Consider the following 19,352-nt stretch of genomic DNA (forward strand, 5'->3'; position numbering starts at 1 on the left):
GCAGACAGTGTCGGCTGCCTACCTACTCCCTTCCAACCGCCTCGCTCGAAGACACAGGTGTTCCTTTGGCTTAGATTATATTGATCAATTCCACCTGGAGAGGGCTTTTATTTAGTTGTGATCGTGTGATTCTGGGTAAGACAGAGCAGTGGCTCGGGATTTCTACGTAGACTGTTTTAGACAGCTTTGCCAGTGTTTCCCGATGTCTGGTTTTCTCTGCTTGTAGGTACATGGTGACTCCGTGATGCCCCTTCCTTTTCATTCAGGCAGGGAAATGGTAAAGAGGATGTTCTGCATATCACCCCGGGACAGCGGACTTAATGGCAGGGTTTGCCTCAAAGTCCTCTTTGTTCACAAGGAAATTTTTAAGACGAGAGCTTCACTTAGTCTGGGTCCATTTGTGAGCCAGAGAACCTGGGTGTGACATGGAACGTAAGCAATGCCTTTGCACTGTTTGCTACTAATAAAACATTCTGTGCAGCATTTCTTCCTTAAAAAAAAACACACACACACAAATAATCAGGTATAAGATCCTAAAATAAACGGTCACTTTCCCCATTCTGAATTCTACATAACCGGAGGGGCATACTGTAAGTCAAAAGTCTGCCAGCCCATACAAAACCTTCAAACAGGGCCTTTGATAACAGGGACACTGGATTAAGCCTGAAAGAGTCTGTCGCTAGTCTTTATTTGTGAGTTAATAATTTAAAAAAAAACTCATTGTGTTAGTTTTTCTGTTGCAGTGACAAAAAACGAAGAAAAATAATTTTTAAAAGGTAACGTGCTTTTGCCTCGAAGTTTCAGACCAAGGTCAGCCGGCTCCACCCCCTGAGGTCAGCTGGCTCCACCCCTCTGGGGTGCCTGAGTTCAGGCAGACCTCTAAGGTAGTAGAGGAGGCTGCTTCTGTCCTGGCACTTGGAAGCAAAGAGGCAGAGAGGGCGGGGCCAAGGACAAGGCCTACTCTTCAAAGGCACAGTCCCGGTAACTGCATTCCCCACGTAGGCTCCACCTCCTAAGAGCCCATTCTTCTCTGAACTCAATGGAGCTTTGATTAAGTCAGCCCCTTCACAATCCAGTCACGCCGGCAGCTGGAGACCAAGCCTTTTGTGCGTGAGCAAATCCACGCACTGGTGAGTGAGGGTGGAGTGGGGCGTTCAAAATGTTAACAAACCACACGCATTTTTTGGAACTTTGGTTCCTCTTTGTCTTTGTGGTGTTTGCTAGTGCCATTCTGACTCCCGTCTAAGAACTAGCTGGCATGTAAATCTTCATTTCTTCAGTTCTTTGACTTTTTAAAAATTTAGTCCTTTGACAAATGTGCTTTCTATGTGTGGATTCTATGGCAGACATAGCAGTAACCACAGGGAGTACCACATAATTGTCGTCAAGAAGGGACAGAGTGCTTTGTCAGGGAATCAAGAGTGACAAATTGATGGCCACCTGTGCTCCTGGTCTGCCACTGTGATCTGCAGATAGCCACCAATGATTACCATGTTATCATCTGAACATCTGAGCATCAAGTCTAGGGCCTATGGCCCATGTAAGCAGGCTGGTGCCTATCCTGTGTGCTCAATGATTTACCACCAAGGAACCAACCCTGGTAGTTCCTTGACCCCCCTCTGAGGGTGCTTAGAGATTGAGCGGAAGCTTCTTCTCAAATCCTGTACTCTATAACATGGTGTCGGTTCTCTGATTAACTCTACCAAAGACTGATGCATTGAACAGCCCATTCCCTGCAGGGTGACTTCTAAGGTATTCTCCACAAGGACTGGAAAACAACCCCAATGACCTTTCCTCGGTACCTCATTCTGGGGCCAAAGATCTATTCAGAGCTTCAGATGGGGCATGTTGTCTAGAGGTAGAAGCTTGGACTGGTTTTGGTTTGTGAGATTTGCCTTAAAGAAAGGCTGAGGAGATGGCTCAGCTGGGTGTGCTATGCAGACAAGAGGAGCAAAGTTCAGATCTCCAGAACCCACATAAATGCTGGGCTGACGTGGTGAGCCATCCACAGACCCAGCCACGGAAGCAGAGAGACGGGATCCCCGGAAGAAGCTGGCCATTGAGACTAACCATATCAAGAGGTTCTGGGTTTGATTGAGAGACCCTGCCTCAAAAGCACAAGGTAGAAAACCAACCAGTTGATTTGGGGCATCAACTTTGGGTCTGCACATGCGTTCGAATGTTTACACATACACCTGCACACACACCCACACCCACAAACAAGCATGTGTGTAGGCACCACATACACACACAGCCCAAAAGAAGGAAAGATAAAAGAATTGTAAAACACTAGGAAGAAGATGGGGAGGAAGTATTGTCCCAAGGAAGGCAGAGAAAGCGGGATTAGGCAGAGCGAGCTGTTGAGCTGTAATGCAGACCAGCTAACCTCAGACAACCCAGAGAGTGCTATGATGTAAACGTTGGTCATAAGAGTGTTCTGTGGTGTGTTGACATGCTCCCTGGGGCCCAACCCAGCCACCAAGTAAGAGCTGCCCTGCAGAGAGTGTGCTGTCACACGAGGCAGTCCCCTGCAGCTGGAATAGCTCATAACAAAGCTGCAAACCGAGTGACTTGTCTCACATGTGCATGACCACTGAGTGTGCACTGTGACCTGCCCTTTGGGCCGCTTGGCTTACTTTGTGAGTGTCCACAGAACAGCAATTCCGGCTGCCTAGAGGAAGTAGGGAATAATTGCATCCCTCCCGTGAGTATGGATCTGAGCATAGTCCACGTGGGAGCCGGCAGCCGATGCCACGCTACCTGTCCCCAGCACTGAGTCTAAATTTCATTGACCCTCAGATGCCACATAGTGTGTCTCTAACGGGGCCTAGTTGGCACGCCAAGAGTTGTATTTCGGAGGGGGGCAGACTTCTCCAGAGATAATAGGCTTTGCTGCAAAACCTCAAGAGTTTGTGAAGGCGTTCTCCCATGAGGAATTTCCTCAAGCCTCTTGGGTTAACCACTCAGAGGTTCGTATTCAATGTATTCGGTCCCCACGTTTTCCTACCCCCAGGACCTTAGGTTAGCATTCCTGTTTGGCTATTCTAGCTATTCCGACTTAAAATCTCGAGGTCGGCCCTGGCTTTCTGTGTTGTAGAGTTGAAAATGAGAACATCATCTTGGGCCTACGAGTTCTCTTCTCTGGCTTTCTGTTGCCTGTGGCTCCAGTGAGCTATTTATGTTCTTGCTGTAGACTCTCTGTGACGCTTAGCAATAAGCCTTCTAGTTCCGGGCTCTCCACAGCTACATCTTTATGGGTTTAAGGTGCCCTACCGTTTGTTTTCCTGGTTTGTTCCCTTGTACCAATCTACCATTCCCAGTCACAGCTGATGAAAGGTTTTAACAATAGGGCCGCGGGATGTGGAGGCTGCTTGGGCTCTACCTGTCACCAGAAAACAGGTGCTAATTGCCAGCCAGAAAGCAAGTGATTCAGCTTCAGCACTGCGACTTCTCACCACCTGCAACTTCTCACCACCTGCTTTCTCCGTAGTCCTGGAAGCAACTGTCACCAGGCTGCCTCTTCAGAAGCCAGAAGCAATCGCTAACCGATATTTCTTAGAGATGACTACTCACAAAGGCAAAGGGTTAGGGGGAGGCTCGGCAAAGCCATGCCCTACTCTGTGGGGTGCTCTAGCATGGATATTGCCCATGGGTCTTATTTGACTTCCCTGAAGGAATGTGGTGGTGGCAGTGGGTGACATGGTTTCCACAGCCGAGACCCACGCTGAAGCCATGCAAGCATCATCAGCTAGTCCTGCTAGCTGCAGTCAGACTGGAACTGGTCCATAGGCTCCTCCGTGCAAGAGATCTACAAAGTACGCTTTGACAGCTACCACCAGCCTCATCAAACGGCTTAAGGGACCTCATAAAGCCATGGTGGCATTAAGTGGGACCTGAAGTGAGGCTACAACCCAAACCATAGGTTGAGCCGTATGTTTTCCTACTGTAGGGTGAGGGGGAAGATGCCAGGAGGGTACAAGAATAATCATGCAAGTTTAGAAGAGAGAAGGTACTACAGCAGTCTTAGGTGCAGCAGCATGAACAATAATCTTGCCTGCCTGAGGTACCTGACTGGTCTAATAAAAAGCTGAACAGCCAACAGCTAGGCAGTAGAGGGAAAGGTAGGGTTGGTGGGCAGAGAGAATAAACAGGAGGTGAGAACGAAGGAGACAGAGGAGGAGATGCCCTGGGCTAGCCAGTCAAGCAATGTCCAGCCAGCAAGATGGAGTAGGACATATAGAAGGAAAGAAAAGTAAAAATCCCCAAGCAAAATGTAAATGAAGAGAAACAGGTTAAGTTATAAGAGTTAGCAAGAAATGAGCCCAAGTTAGGCCAAGCATTCGTAATTAATAACTAGTCTTTGGGTCAAGATTTAGCAGCTGGTTGGTGACCCAAAAGAAAGCCTGTTACATTCATGATTTTTAGACCAAGTCCCAGAATAAGAATTTTCTCAACACTTCCTTGAAAACTGTTGGGGGTTGTGGACCCCCAGACCCTGAATTTTCTGTAAACAACTTGTTTTCCTGTGTTTGCAGCTGCTCTTCTCACGAGACCCTCAGGAGTTCCTGATGGCAGGGGAGTGGTTTCTGGTGGGTTTGGCTTGGGGTATGGCTCTCAGTTAAGGATCCCTATATAAGCTGCCCTGGAACACAATAAAGTTGGCATTCTGGTTTCAAGGATGACCCGTGTCCCTCATGTCTCTGTGTATGAGCATGTGTTTTTAAATCTCCAGCCTAGTTCCCGGCTCGCATACCATCCTGTAGTGCAGGTGCTAGAGAAAACCACCAGCCATATATGTTTGGATCTTCCAGGTTTCTCCAGAAGTTTGGATTTTCCAGGTTTCTGCAAAACCGTGAGTCAAAACATGATTTCTCTTCCTTATATTTAGAAATCCAAACAGGAAATGTGGAATTTCTAATCTTTTTGCATGTATGCAAGCCAGAGAGTCACACCACTGGTCCCATTCTCTCCCCTCTCTGCTAGCCACATTGGGCTCATTCCATACTAATCACTCTATGTAAAGATGACCAACAATATCTTCCCCTTCTTTGTGTGACAAACCACAGAAATCCAGCAGCACCTCCCTCTCTCCAGGTCTACCACACTGCATGTTTTTAAAAGTGAAGAGCACTTAAAGAGCAAGGATTACTCTGGAAAAGTCCCTAATTAATAAATGTTCTACATTTTTATGTGGGAATGTTTAATATTTAATTTTTCAATAATTTTATCATTTATAATTTATTAAATTTATTTTGTGGCTTGTATTTATTAAAAATTGATATACTTCCTATTTCTTTTACTCCAATGTTAGGTTATTTTTATGCAAAAAAAATGAGGAAAAAGCAATACTTTTAAGTCCTAGAACTTTTTTCTTAAAGCCCCTGTTGGAACATATTAAGACTGTAATATCCTAGGGTTCCCCTGTGATATTTCTCCCAGCATGGCCTTGGTGGCTGTTGCATTTGTGTAGGTCAGGGGATTATCAGTCAGCCTTTCAGAACAGGGCCAACCTGGTCTGCTTCATCCTTCCAGAATGATCTGAGCCGGGAGTTTATTGCAATGCTCTTTTCCATACTCTTGGACTGGTCTGAGCTGAGAGAAGTCTCAGTCCACAAGCCTCAGACTCAGTCTCAGCATGGATCACTGGCTCTCTGAGACTGACAGCTCACTGTCTCCAGTCAGTCAGGCAGAAGAAGGGAAGGCCAGCAAGAAGAAAAAGGAAAAAAAAAACCGAGAAAGAAAAAAATTTACAAGTGGAGTTGGTGGCAAATACCTCCATCTTTCATAATCAAATGTTTTCACAGAAGGTGTCTGAAGCCTCTGATCTGGATTCGGTCAGTTTGCAGCACCTAAGAGGATGGCTTGAGTCTTTGAGATGTAGTTGGATATAGAGAAACTTGCCCTTTTAGGTAGTCTAAATGCTATTTAGACTTCTCTCCATAGTGGGGTTGTTAAGTTGAGCTTAATCCCAGCTCAAGTTGTGATTAAGGTCAGGAGGTAAAGCAAATCGTAAACGGAGCGGGACCCCAGCCTAAAATTCACCCAGCAGACAGCATGCCCAGCTCATTCCCTGTGCAAATGTTTGTTGAGCATTTACTACAGGAGAAACCGTAAGGTCAACTGGAGAGAGAGAGGCCAGGGCCGAGAAGGGCAAGGCAGTACAGTTGGCAGCGTGAACAGCAGTGGGGAGGTGTGACCTTTGCTACCCTCACAGGATAGCTTTAGAAGTCCATCAAACAGGGCTGTGGAGTGCCGTGAGGTGCTGGGTTAAAAATACGACAGAAAATCACAAATGTCAAAAGGTACCACTCATCATATTTGGCATCATTTCATGGCTACCTGCGAGCACGTCTTCTCACCCCTACCGGAACTGAGGGCAGAGTTCACATCTGTTTTGGCTTTATTCCTACCACCCTGCACAGTGCCTTGCTCATAGCAACCCCCATTTAGATGACCAAATCAACTGATGCTCATACCCAGTCCTTCACTAGCCTAGAAGTCACGGGAAGGCAGGTTAGATGTATCTGTCATCAATGTGCCTCTCAAGGAACCAAGAACAATGCATAGTGCAGAAACTGCTGGACCAGTGTGGGTTTTATTGAAGAGGAGCTTCTGAAAGGCAACCAGTTTTTCTGATCCAGGCTCCCCCAGTGCCCTTCTCAGAGCCTGGTAATGCTTACTTGGGTCCCCTTCAGTGCCAAATGAAGCTCTTTCCTGTATTCTAACTGCTAAGACTCTTTGGAATTTTGATATAATACATTAAAACATTTCCTCAGCCAAGTGTTTTACACAACATAAAATATTTTTCTATGGTAATGTTTCTTTTATTGAGTTTTTTTTTTACAAAAATTATCACACATTCTACAGATATTCAGCAACACTTACTCAACTGAAACACAAAATAAAATTACAGAAACACCAAATAGAGACATTCTCAAATTAACCAGAAAGAATTTGTTGTGACTGAGGAATAAATGCCCTGACCTGAAATGCAGTACAGGCATGCTTGGGGTCTCTTCCGGAACCCATCCCATGGGTGGGACACCACTTTCTGCTGACCCAGTCATTAGGATAGAGGACCCAAAGATACTAATGGTTGTAAAAGAGGCCTCAGCTTCAGATATCAAAAAGGCGACACTCTGAACACTGTAGGATCTCAAACAAATGGGCACGAGGTGATGAATTTCATGTGCAAAGCAGACAATAACTGCTAAGTTGGGAGGGAGCTGAGCTGAGGAAACTGTGGTTGTTAAACCTTAGGAAGACCCATAACCTAACAAAAAGATGATGCAGAGACATTAGAGGCGGTGGCTCCAGGGGTCCAGGTCACCAGGACTTCCTGGGGAAGTGTGTCCAAGTTGCTCAGTAGTGGGAGAAAGATCCGTGTAGGGTAGGGAGATTCTGATCTGAACTGAACTGAAGCCAAGTTTGTGTCTGAAGTTCAGGGAAGCTGTAGATTAAGTATGCAAAAACTGACTCTTCATCCTTGCCTTTGCGTGTCTAAATCAAACCACTGCTGGCCCCTTGTGAGCTGGAAGGAAAGGTCAAGAAGCTAGTGCCCGGGGGTTAGGGCTTCCAGCACTATGTGCATACACATATCACAGGGAATTCCCACCCATCACCCATGAATTGGTCAGGATGTTTGTAATTCCTTCTTGGCAGATGCGGAGATGGGGGCATCAGGAAATTCCAGTAGTTTGCACAATGTGATATACAGAGAAGGGGAGACCTGGAGCTAGAATTGACATTTTCTCACCAGTGACCCACTAGTTTGTGTCTTATTTCCTCTGTACCTGTTCAGTTTTCAGTCTCTAGCTGGCTTTTCTTGATCACTATTTATAGCAGTGTCCTTCACCCCATCCCGTCATTCGGTTTCCCTGCCCTAACCCTTAACACCACCGGAAAGGTTCTCTGTTGTGTGCTTATTTATCCACGCCCTCCCTCAGCAGAAGTGCCCTGTAAGCAGGGCTTGCCTGAGATATTTACTACTGGGTCCCCGAACCTAGACTTGTGACCCACACCGCCTCTTTATGCTTCTTTAAAATCTGTGGGGCAGGACTCCTCAACCATCTGGAATCTCTTTCAGATGCAGATCCGTGTCTGGGCTGACACCTGCCATGTTGGAGAGGTCTCCTGAGCACTCACTACGTTTGATCTTCTCGGTTTTAGAGGTGCGGGGGAACCGGTCACAGAGGAGGGCAAGCCAGAATCAGAACCGAGGGGATGAGTAAAACCCATCTCAGATGGGCGAGCCCCTTCTACCCGCAGCGGTTTCCTGTTTGAACACACGGACATCTCGTTTGTGACTGTTTCTCAGTCTTACTCAGAAAACATTTGCGTTGCTTCTGCCCCTCAGCACCGTAAAACACTGGCAAGCCTCAGATCCACCAGGCCCCCTCATGACCACATTAGGAGCTGCCCAGCAGTCGCAAACCTGTTTGAATTCCTAAGCAGGACGTGAAAACAGAAAAGCCTCAAAGCTGCAGCTAGAGAGACCAACTCCCTCAAATAGGGATTTTTCTTTAGGGTCTGTTTGGTGAAAACACATGCGTCTTACTTTGAGGCAGGCCATGTCAGCGGTTTAATTTAAGACATCAAATGAGAAGCAATCTGTCTGCTCTAACCTTTTGCCGGTGAAATGAACAGCCTCTGAGCCAGCTCCCAGAGAACACTCTCATTATCCCGGTCTCCGTGACATGGGACATATTGTCTCTTTCCTTGACTTGACCTTAACACATCATTGATGCAAAACATATTTCTAGTTTGAAAAATAGTCATCTAGAAAAGAAAACCATTTCCCTGTCTCAATTCACAGTCTCAGACTCAGCACTGAAGGAAAAATGTGTTTTACTTGTATTCGTGACTGATTCTAGACTCTAAAAATCAGGGAAATATTTGAGAACAACGTGGTACCCTAAAAATTTATTTTTTGCATTTCTATTTTTTTTTGTGAACAGAATGAGAACTGTGAGATATGGCTGGGGGGCATTAGCTTTTCTATAATGTTCCTAGGAATTCAGGGGAAAGGGAGGTTTGCTTAGTAACTCAGGTTACATTCAACAAATTACACACAAGGATAACGTCTCCACAGATCTTTAGAACTAGCAAAAGTTAATTCTTATCTGTAGTATGGTGAGGTCTATTGGAATAGAGAGAGGACATTCGGATGGTTTTGGTTAACATCTGTACAGCCGAGAAGACCGCAGCCCCAGACACAGGCTGGAAGAGATAGGACTGGAGTTGAGAGCTCATGGCTGCAAGGTAATGACTCTTTGGCCTCAACTACTGTCGCTCTCTTTAAGAGTCCTACTTAAGGGATACACTTGTATTTATTGGTCCATGATTGATTTGTGCGAGGCCCCCTTTTGTTTATATCAGAATTAGTATCGGCAGCCACCAACAAGGGCACAGTTTATCTGATTCACTAAAAAGAAACATGGTGTCGGTGAGCAAAGATGACTGCGGAATTCCAATCACCTTGCTCACACTGTGTGACGGGATGAGAAGAAGGAGAGCAAAGATCTCTCTTCTGCTGTGTCATTCTCTTTAAAGGAGATCGCCAAAACTTGCAAGGATATATACTCTTTCCTCACCAGCTAGAACTTGCCTTGCTGAAAGGGTGGTGTCGGAAGCTGCTTCATTTCAAAGTGGGCTTCTGGAGAGGGGCTGTGGCTACAGAGGGCGCTGCCTTACAGTTCAGACACCGTTCTGAAAGCGCTGCGATATCTAAACTTGGCGTCTTTGGATTAGTACCTCAGGAATATGGTTTTGGTAATGATAAACAAGCTCACACTAGACTAATAGACACAACCATCAATTTCTTATGATGAGAGGTCCCTGAAATAAAGAGAAAGTGGAAGTTATTACAGGGGCTTCAGACATTTAAAGCCAGGAACCATAGGGCTGGGGAGATGGCTGATTGCCTGAGTTCGGCTCTCCAACGTCCACGTAAACAGTCTGTAACCTAGTGCCCGTGGGAGTGGAGAGAGGCAGGTTCACAAGCCAGCGTAGCGGAATTGGTGAGCTCCAGGTTGAATGAGAGATCCTGTCTCAAAAAAACAAGGTGGAAGAGCTGGGGAAATGGCTCACTGGTTAGGAGCCCTTGCTGTTCTTGCAGAGGACCTGGGTTTAGTTCCTAGCACCTACATGGAGATGGAGGCTCACCGGTTCCAGGGGATCCTAGGCCCTCTTCTGATTTTCTCAGACACGGACATACTTGCTGGTATACCCTCACTCATAGACACAAAATAAAATTTAAAAACTACAATATGGTGAAAGGCCATTGAGGAAGATAGTTGATGTTTATCTCTTGACTCCATGTGTGCACATGTGTGTGCATGCAGAGAAGACAGAGGAGGAAGACAGACAGACAGACAGACAGACACACACACACACACACACACACGGCAGGGGAGAGACAGAGACAGAGGAAAGAGAGAGGCGGCAGCAGCGGCAGCACTGGGTGGGCTCTGCCTTTCAAGGCTTTCCCGTGAGAGACCCCCCCCCCCCTCCCCGTCTGCAGTTTGACACAGAGAAGAAAGCTGTTGCCTTCTAGAACTGAAGGTCAAAAGAATGGCATTCAAGGCTGCTCAGGATACTGGAAACCGAGCGAGGAAAATCCTGGAAAGTAGAGAAGCCCCTCCAAGTCTGCACATACATTCTGCATATCTTTTGCTAAATTTTTTCCATGTGTGGGGTTAAAAAAAAAAGATAAAGAGCCCAGTGAAAGCAAGAATTGGAGGACTAAAGAGATTAAAACAATTCTTCAGCACAGCTGACACTGGCAAGGAAGGGCTGGGAATTTAAATCCCTTCAAGTTATGGGAATCGACTGTTATAGCGCACATGTTTTTCTCTCCTGTTCTTTTCTTGTCTTCGGATTCTAACTGCACATGCATTGGACGGCTTGCCATGGTACCCCAGCAGGGGAAAGTGCTCTCCTCCTCCCCGCAGCCTCTTTGCTCTCCCTTCTTCAGATTGGGTAGTTTCTATCGACATTCACACCTTTGTCACATTCTTCTGCCAACTCGAATTCGCTCCTAAGCCCAGATTCAATGAATTTTCTATTTCAGATATTGTACTTTTCAGTTCTAGAATGTCTATTTTTCACTTAGTTTCCACTTCGCTTCTGAGATCCTCCATCTGTTCACTCATTAGGACCATTCTCCCACCCCGCCCCCGTCAGGACTTAGCCTTATCATTGTAATACCAACGTCTACACCACACGCATCCACGTCAACTGGCTGACTTTGTTTCCCCAATAAGGGCCAGATATTCCTCCTCCTTCAAGTAGCTCACCATTGTTTAAAGTTGTGCAAATGACTTTGGAGACCATGCGCTTAGGGGATTAAGATTTCTGCTGTTTCTCTTTGTTCACGTTCTTTTTAAACCTCGGGAAGTGATTGGTTGATAACCTTCAGTTTGTGGAGGCTTGTGTTTTCTGCTTTGTTAGAGACAAGACACGAATGACCAGTCCCAAGACAGGACAGAAGCAATGTTCCAGACCCTACCACCATTAAGAAGAAAATAAGGGATCACAAAAAATCTCACGCTGACAACTTCCACAACTCAAAAGCAAAGGGACATGAATCCGGCCAGAAAACCCAGGACTGTCCCTGTACAGAAAAATCTAGGTCTTGTGACTGCAGAATTCCTTCAAATGCTTAAAAATCATTCTAATCTTACATTAATTACTTTAAGAAATAAAAGAATATTATGAGGCCATACTATAACACAAACATGATAGGATTTCTATTATTAGACTAATCCATCTTCCAGAGTTACTAGCAGGAAGTTTTTTAGAATAAAGAAAAAGAGCAGAAGAAAGTTATATAATATGACAAGGTGAAGAGAACCAGAAATGTTCAGTGTGGTTGAAAAGGGACAAAGACATTTGATCAAATTTACCACCCACTTATAATAATAAAAAAGTAAGTAGAGGACATGTGACTGCTTCAACTTCATGAGCGGCATGTACAAATACTACCTCCAAGATGATGCTAATTTAGGAAAAGCTGAGGGATGCTTCCAGAAGGTCAGACACAAGGACTCCAGTCATATTGCTAGTCAATATCGCCTTCACCATCCCAGCCAGTGCAGTACACCACAGAAGAAAAACGGAAGACACCAATACTAGAAAGAAATAGACCCTGTTTTTATTTGTATGTGGCATGATGTCTTTGAATTAAATAACATGTATACATGCTATTACAAGCAAATTGTGCTTCCATGTATTGGAGCAAGCAGCCTACAAGAGAAACATCACCAATTCCTTTCATAGGAGCATCAACAAGCATAAGACATATAGGGATAACCTCATAGAAACAGCGTGTGACCTCTACTATGACAGCGTGGAACAGTGCAGAGCGTGGAGACTTGGATAAACACACAAGGCTACAGAGTCAATAAGCCCAAGGGGTCAGTTACCTACAGATGAATGCAGTCATTGCGACAGATCTCAGCAAGGTTTTATTAAGCTTGTTTTAAAACTTGACAATATGTTTGTGAAATGACTACCAGAAGAGAATAAAACTGGAAAACACGCTGCTGATGTAAAGGTTTACTAGACAGGCATGGCATTCAAAGCCACAGAGCATTGTAGTATTGTTCGGAGACAGACGAATAAATGAGTATAATACGAGAGAAAAATCTCACACAGATATTGTCAGTTATTTATTACAGAATGTTAGCGCAGTTAAAGGAGGAAACATATCCTAAAAACAGCTACACTTTATGTAGCTCAAAGACAAACTTCACAAAAGGAGGCTAGGCAAGGACCAGACGCCATGAGAGTAGCCTTGGCATCATGAGTCGACCAGGAGAAGCAATTACAAGCACACTAAAACCACAAACACCTTTGGAAAGAGCTAGCTTTGAAGGACTGATGTCAAATGCCAGTGAGGACCCAGGGCAATCTGAGCTCTCACTCTTTGGTGCTACGGCATAAAAAGGCAGCACCGACCTAGGAGAACTTGGAAGCTTCCAGGTCTGTATGGATAGAGTAGACCCATGACTCTGGAATCCTACCCTTCGGTGTGTTTTCAAGAAAACAGAAAATAGATAACCTGCCAAAGGGTTATGCAAAAATATTAGCTGCTTTCTGGCCCAGGTTTCAAATAAGCAATTTCTTTATTGTTTTTAAGCTTCAGTGCTCTGTGTGTGTGCGTGCGTGTGTTCACTTGTTTTTAAATTAGCATATTTGCAAATCAACCCGGGTAATAACACACATATCCATTACCAGAAGGGAATAAGTAGTGCTACAGATATACAATGCCATGCTCCTCAGCAACATTTGATAACCCAACATGGATGCCTTAGTGTTACTACTGTTGCATGAAACACCATAACCAACCCAAGAAAGGGTTTATTTGGTTTACACTTCCACATTGCAGTTCGTCACTGAAGGAAGTCAGGACAGGAACTCAAACCGCACAGGAACCTGGAGGCAAGAGCTGATGCAGAGACCATGAAGGGATGCTGCTTACTGGCTTATTCCCCATGGCTTGCTCAGCCTGCTTTCTTATAGAACCCAGGGCCACAGCCCAGAAGTGGCCCCACCCACAATGGGCTGGGCCCTTCCCTATCAATCACTGTAGGCTTGCCTAATCCTATGGAGGCAATTTCTAAGTTGCGGTTTCCTCCCCAGAAGACTATATCTTGCATCAAGCTGGCACAAAATTAGCCAGTACAATAGATGAATCTCAAAAAGTCCTCTGGGGGAAAATTATATCAATAATGCATGCTGTATGATTTTATTCGTGAAGGGTTAAGTAACAGGCATGATAAATATGTGATGGCATTTAAAAGAACCCTTGTCTTTCTGGGGGGCATACACATGCTGTGGGAATTCATTCAGCCAATAGCCTATCAGATACCAGCCCATTAGGGCGTGGTCTGGGGTACTATAAGCACAGACAGGGAGCATGCTCACCCCTTTGTTTCCTTTTGCTTGGTTGGTGGTCAGAGTTCAGTTCGCAACCTCAGCGCCCACAGAGCAGAGAAACACAGTGACTTTCTATTGTGAGTGAGCCCCAGTTAATATTTGTTATCCTTTATCACGGGCTCTTATAGGTCTCCTTTAGTTACACAACACACACACACACACACACAATCATGTACACATGACATAGCTCGTGTAGGACACACTTTGCACAAATATTCTTTAAAATCCAGACAGTTGGCTGCATATTTTGCTGTAGGAGGAGTCTACCTTAATTCTAAAAGAGGGTTCTCTGAAGACAGATGGCCAGATAGTGATTCCCATGAGCTGGGCATCTGTTTTGGGCTGAGTGGGTTCAGTAAAAAACCTCTTCAGCATGGCCACATTAGTTAGTTGGTTATTTAATTGGAAAAGTTGATTAAAACATTGAAAGGACATATATGTAGATAAATGCTTTCAATATTTTGTTTCAATAAAACTGTGTGCATGCCCACATGTGCTCAGCACTGTTCTTTTGATGTATGGCCCGGGCATTTTTTTTTTTTTTTTGGTTTGTATTTCACACTCTCGTTCTTTTTTTAAAATAGATTTTTTTATTGAGCTCTACATTTTTCTCTGCTCTGCTCCCTGCCTTTCCCTCCCCTCAACCCTCTCCCAAGGTCCTCATGCTTCCAATTTACTCAGCGGATTTTGTCTTTTTCTACTTCCCATGTAGATTAGATCTATGTAAGTCTCTCTTAGTGTCCTCATTGTTGTCTAAGTTCTCTGGGATTGTGTTTTGTAGGCTGGCTTTCTTTTATGTTTAAAAACCACCTATGAGTACATGTGATAATTGTCTTTCTTGGTCTGGGTTACCTCACTCAAAATGATGTTTTCTAGCTCCATCCATTTTCCTGCAAAATTCAAGATGTTGCTATTTTTTTCTGCTGTGTAGTACTCCATTGTGTAAATGTACCACATTTTCCTTATCCATTCTTTGGTCGAGGGACATTTAGGTTGTTTTCAGGTTCTGGCTTCTTGAGGAAGGCTGTTTCCTAACTTTCTGAGAAATCACCACACTAACATCCAAAGGGGCTGTACCAGCTTGCATTCCCACCAGCAATGCAGAAGTGTTCCCTTTACCCCACAACCTCTCCAGCATAAGTTGTCATCAGTGTTTTTGATCTTGGCCATTCTTACAGGACACACTCTCATTCTTGTATACTATCCCCACAACATATTATCTCTGACCTCCAATCCTGATCTCCTTAAAACAGAGTTAGAAATCAAATGCACTTTTGAAGCAATCTAAATACAAAAATCCTTCTAGGATTTTTTATTTTAGTTTCCCCACATTTTACACCCTCTGCGCTCCACGGCTAAATTGACAGCCTATTCTTTTTGGTACCTCACACCTTTCTACTGAGTTTCCAAAGAATTCATCTTTGTTTCCACAGCTGAAGAACGGCAGCTCTCTCTGTTTTAAACATTCTTTTTTAACTGGGTTGAGTGCAGTTTAGTTCAACTGCGTCATTGCCACCACCATCCATGCTGGATCGAGGATTTACTCAGAACCTGCAGCTTCTCATTTGAGTGCAGGGCAGTTCCTCACAAGGTCAACTAAAACCACAAGAAGGGTAAGGGGGGAGAAGGCATTGACTCCTTCCTCTGTAAATCTCTTGACGGTCTCTCACCTCTTACTCTCTCCACACAGCGTTTACCTCACAGCTTCAATCCACTGTGAAGCCATGGCTTTTACCCTTCCCTGTGTGTCCTTTCTTTCCTCTGAAATGTAAAGGGAAACACTGACTTAAAAGTGTTTTTACAAACACTGTTTCCTAGGTGGTAAACAAATATATGAAACGGTATCCAGCTTTTTAAATGGTTTAAAGAACAACACAGCCTCAAGCCGTGATAAAATGTCACTATAGGGCAAAGAGAATGACACAGGAGGCCACTGGGAGCTTCCGTAACCTTTCGGTGCAAATTAAATTGGTGCAGCTCCTTTGGAAGATGCTGTGGCACCCCTTAACAAAATTAAGGATGTGCAACTATTAGCAATTCCTCTCTTATGTACGTGACCTAGAGGGACACGTGCTTGGGTACAGGAAGACATAGAAGCAAGAGAAGTCTTGACAGTAGGGTCTGTAATTATCCCATCTAAGATCTCCAAAGATGCTGCGCGGTGGTGCAGTGGATAAGCAGTGACATAGAGATTTTTGTCAGCCCCTCAGCATGCATATTTAATGCACTCAAATCCTCACTGCCAATACTTAGAGGCAATACTTTTGGAAAGAGTGCAGGGACCTCAGGCTCAGGATTAGTGTCCTTATGAGGAGGTGCCAGAGAGCCTGACTGTTCTTCCATCACATAACGATACGGCAGGAGCACACTGCCGTTCGGAAAGCCTTCACCACATGTGTGGGTCTTTGACTTTCCAGCCTCCAGAACTGTTAGAAGTATTTGGCCACTGTTTATAAGGTATTTTTTGTTTGTTTCTTTGCTTGTTTACAGAAGCCTGAGCGAATTGAGGCAACTGCACAATAGCAGGACTGGGACCCGGACACACAAGCTGGACCTGTCCTGTAGAGACTGTCAACCAAAGAAAAGCAGCCAGACTCTTTCATGGAAACTTCCAGAACCGGCAGAAGTGAACTATTTTGCTAAGGACTCGAGAGCCACTGAAGGTGAAAGATATTTTCATGGAGCCAGGAGGGAGGCTACATTTGAAACAAAGGAGGCGCCTGTCCCTTGTTATATGAAGCAGGGACTTTAGTGTGCTGACCATACCTGTCTGTTGGCCTGCACAGCCCTTGGCGTGGTGTTTGCCTCCTACCGATCTTAGACCTGTATACCCCTACCCCCCAGGCTCCCATACACACCTTTCTCTGTGATGTTTTTCAAAGAAAAATGTTTCAAAATGCTGCTCTTTCACAAAATTCATTCACTTCTCTCTGACACCGCTGCCTCTCACCTGCCAAAGTGTATCCGAGACCATCTGGAGGTGCGGCCCTGACTCTAGCCTCTGGCTGATTCAAGCGCGAAGTTGAAGAAGTAGAGCTACACATTCAGCAGGACAGATTGCTTCCGAGACAAGCTTCCTTCCTGGTGCACGCCTGCTTTAGAACATACCCCTCACCTGAAATCTCTGGTAATGAAGGTGCCCGTGGCTTAATTTTCACATTAAGCTCAATTATTTGTTATTTCCAAGTGTGCTTCTCAGTGTTTGTCTCTCCATATCCATGAATCCTTTATTGTAATCTAATTTTTGATTTACAATTGATGAAACAGTTTAATAAAAGCTTCATTTGAATATAATTAGGAAGATGTTTTATCCCCACCCATTAGTAAGTGACTCAGTTGCAAGATGCTGCTTAAAAAGACAACAAAGACATTTCTATCACCAAAATCAAGATTTCAGGCTTTTTTATACCATTTATTTGCATAGTTTCTTTCTTTCCTTCTTTCCTTCTTCCTTCTTTCCTTCCTTCCTTTCTTTCATCCTTCCTCTTTCTTTCTTTCTTTCTTTCTTTCTTTCTTTCTTTCTTTCTTTCTTTCTTTCTTTTCTTTCTTTCTTTCGTCACCATTGTCTGTAGCCAGCCAGACTCACTGGGGACAGCATCTATTTGTGAGACTGTTCTGTTTAAAATGCCTTTAGTTGGGGACTTATTTTTCATTTCTTATTATGTTTATTACAGAAAGCTGAATAGACTGCATTCTGTAGGCCTCTTTTATGGCTGAATGGTGCATCTGGGCATGTGAGCGTGCATCCGTGGTACATCCCCCCACCCCCAAGGCACAGGATGGAGAGATCTCAGGCTAGAGAAAAGTTAGCCAGTGCCATTGGCCTGCTTGAGTGCCCCCAGGCCACTTTCTGTCGCTGCCTCTCATCTTCAGATCTTTCAAGTGACGCCAAACTGTGGAAAGAGTTTCAGAAATGCATGACCATCTCTTCCATCCTGTAACAAATAGAACAGCTGGATCAAACAAGGCCAGCTCTTTTGGAATTCTCTCTCTCTCTCTCTCTCTCTCTCTCTCTTTCTCTTCGCAAGCCTCTTGCATCGATTATTAGCCAAGGAAGCTCACAGGACTGCGTGCCCAAGAGTTACTTCTTAGATGAGGCTTTAGTTTAGGAAAACGTTCCTGCAGATGGTTGCATTTTGGTGACCGAAGAGTCCTGTGTAGCTGCAATGTGTCTACTAAAGGTCTCAGGAAAGCAGGGTTAATTTTAGCAGAATGCCCACTAGAAAGAACCTTCTATTCACTGACGGTCACATGGCTGAACTGTGGTTTATTCATATGATGAAGGGAGTAGCCCCAACTCTGACTGATTCTCCATTTCAACGACTGACCATCAGATTGCCAGCTGGCTTGGATTCATGTTTATCACCCAATTGAAAATGAAGAGAACGTATTATCAGTGTGGCGACCCTTTGGTTTCCAGTGGTAATGACGTAATACACACGTCACATGAATTCTTCCCTGCCCCTCACACACAGGTGTCCACTTGAGACTCCAGTAATGGCTGGACAGACAGGAGGTTAGCCAGTGTTGTGCTGAGACCACAGAAGGACCACAAGGCCGTTCTGCCTCCTGCTTAGACAGGAGACAATCAATGTAACCTGCTTCTCACACAACTAACATCTACTACTGTGTGAGTGGGAACTTTGCTAATAGGGCTAACAATTCTTGCTATCCAGTTAATCAGTTTAAACCAGACACAAAGCTTTCTATCATTTAAAACCTTAGTATTTGAAGAAAATGGAGTTGTTATACATCTGTGCTGTATGCACAGTGAGTGCTGTATTGCTAGACCATGTATTACAAGAACACTGTCTTATGGTACAAAGACCAATACCAAGGAAAGCGCCTTATTTTACCTTATGTTCTGCCCTATATTTTTACTCCACTGACCTCTGCCAAATGCACGAATGTTTGCCATCACCCTTTTTCTTTCTCTGTAAACACATGTGCATATCGAAGGACATAATATTTTTGATTGTTTTGAAATTTAAAAAAATGGTACAAAGTTTTAAGATTCATCCAACATGGAGCTGGAATTTGTTTTCACCAGTTTGTTGCAGTTAATAAAAACTATTAGCTGCCAAGCATGGGGCGCATACCTTTACTGCCAGCACTTGGGAGGCAGAAGCAGGAGGATTTCTGTGAGTTCGAGACCAACCTGATCTATATAGTGAGTTCAAGGACAGCCAGGGCTACAAAGAGAAAGCCTGTCTCAAAGACAAAGCAAAACAAAACCCTTATTAATTATTGCCTATGAACATCATCCCTATGTATCTTCTGCAGCACACCTTAGGGTCCACATGTGTATGTTTTTCTCTGAGGTACACCTGTGAGGGAGTGGCTGCATGTGTAGTCACCTTTGTAAGATAAGGGCAAACATGAGAGCTATACTTAAGTCTCATGCGTGGCTT

The sequence above is a fragment of the Myodes glareolus genome, chromosome 1 (assembly GCF_982192425.1).
Source record: "Myodes glareolus chromosome 1, mMyoGla1.1, whole genome shotgun sequence".
In the NCBI taxonomy this organism is placed as follows: domain Eukaryota; kingdom Metazoa; phylum Chordata; class Mammalia; order Rodentia; family Cricetidae; genus Myodes; species Myodes glareolus.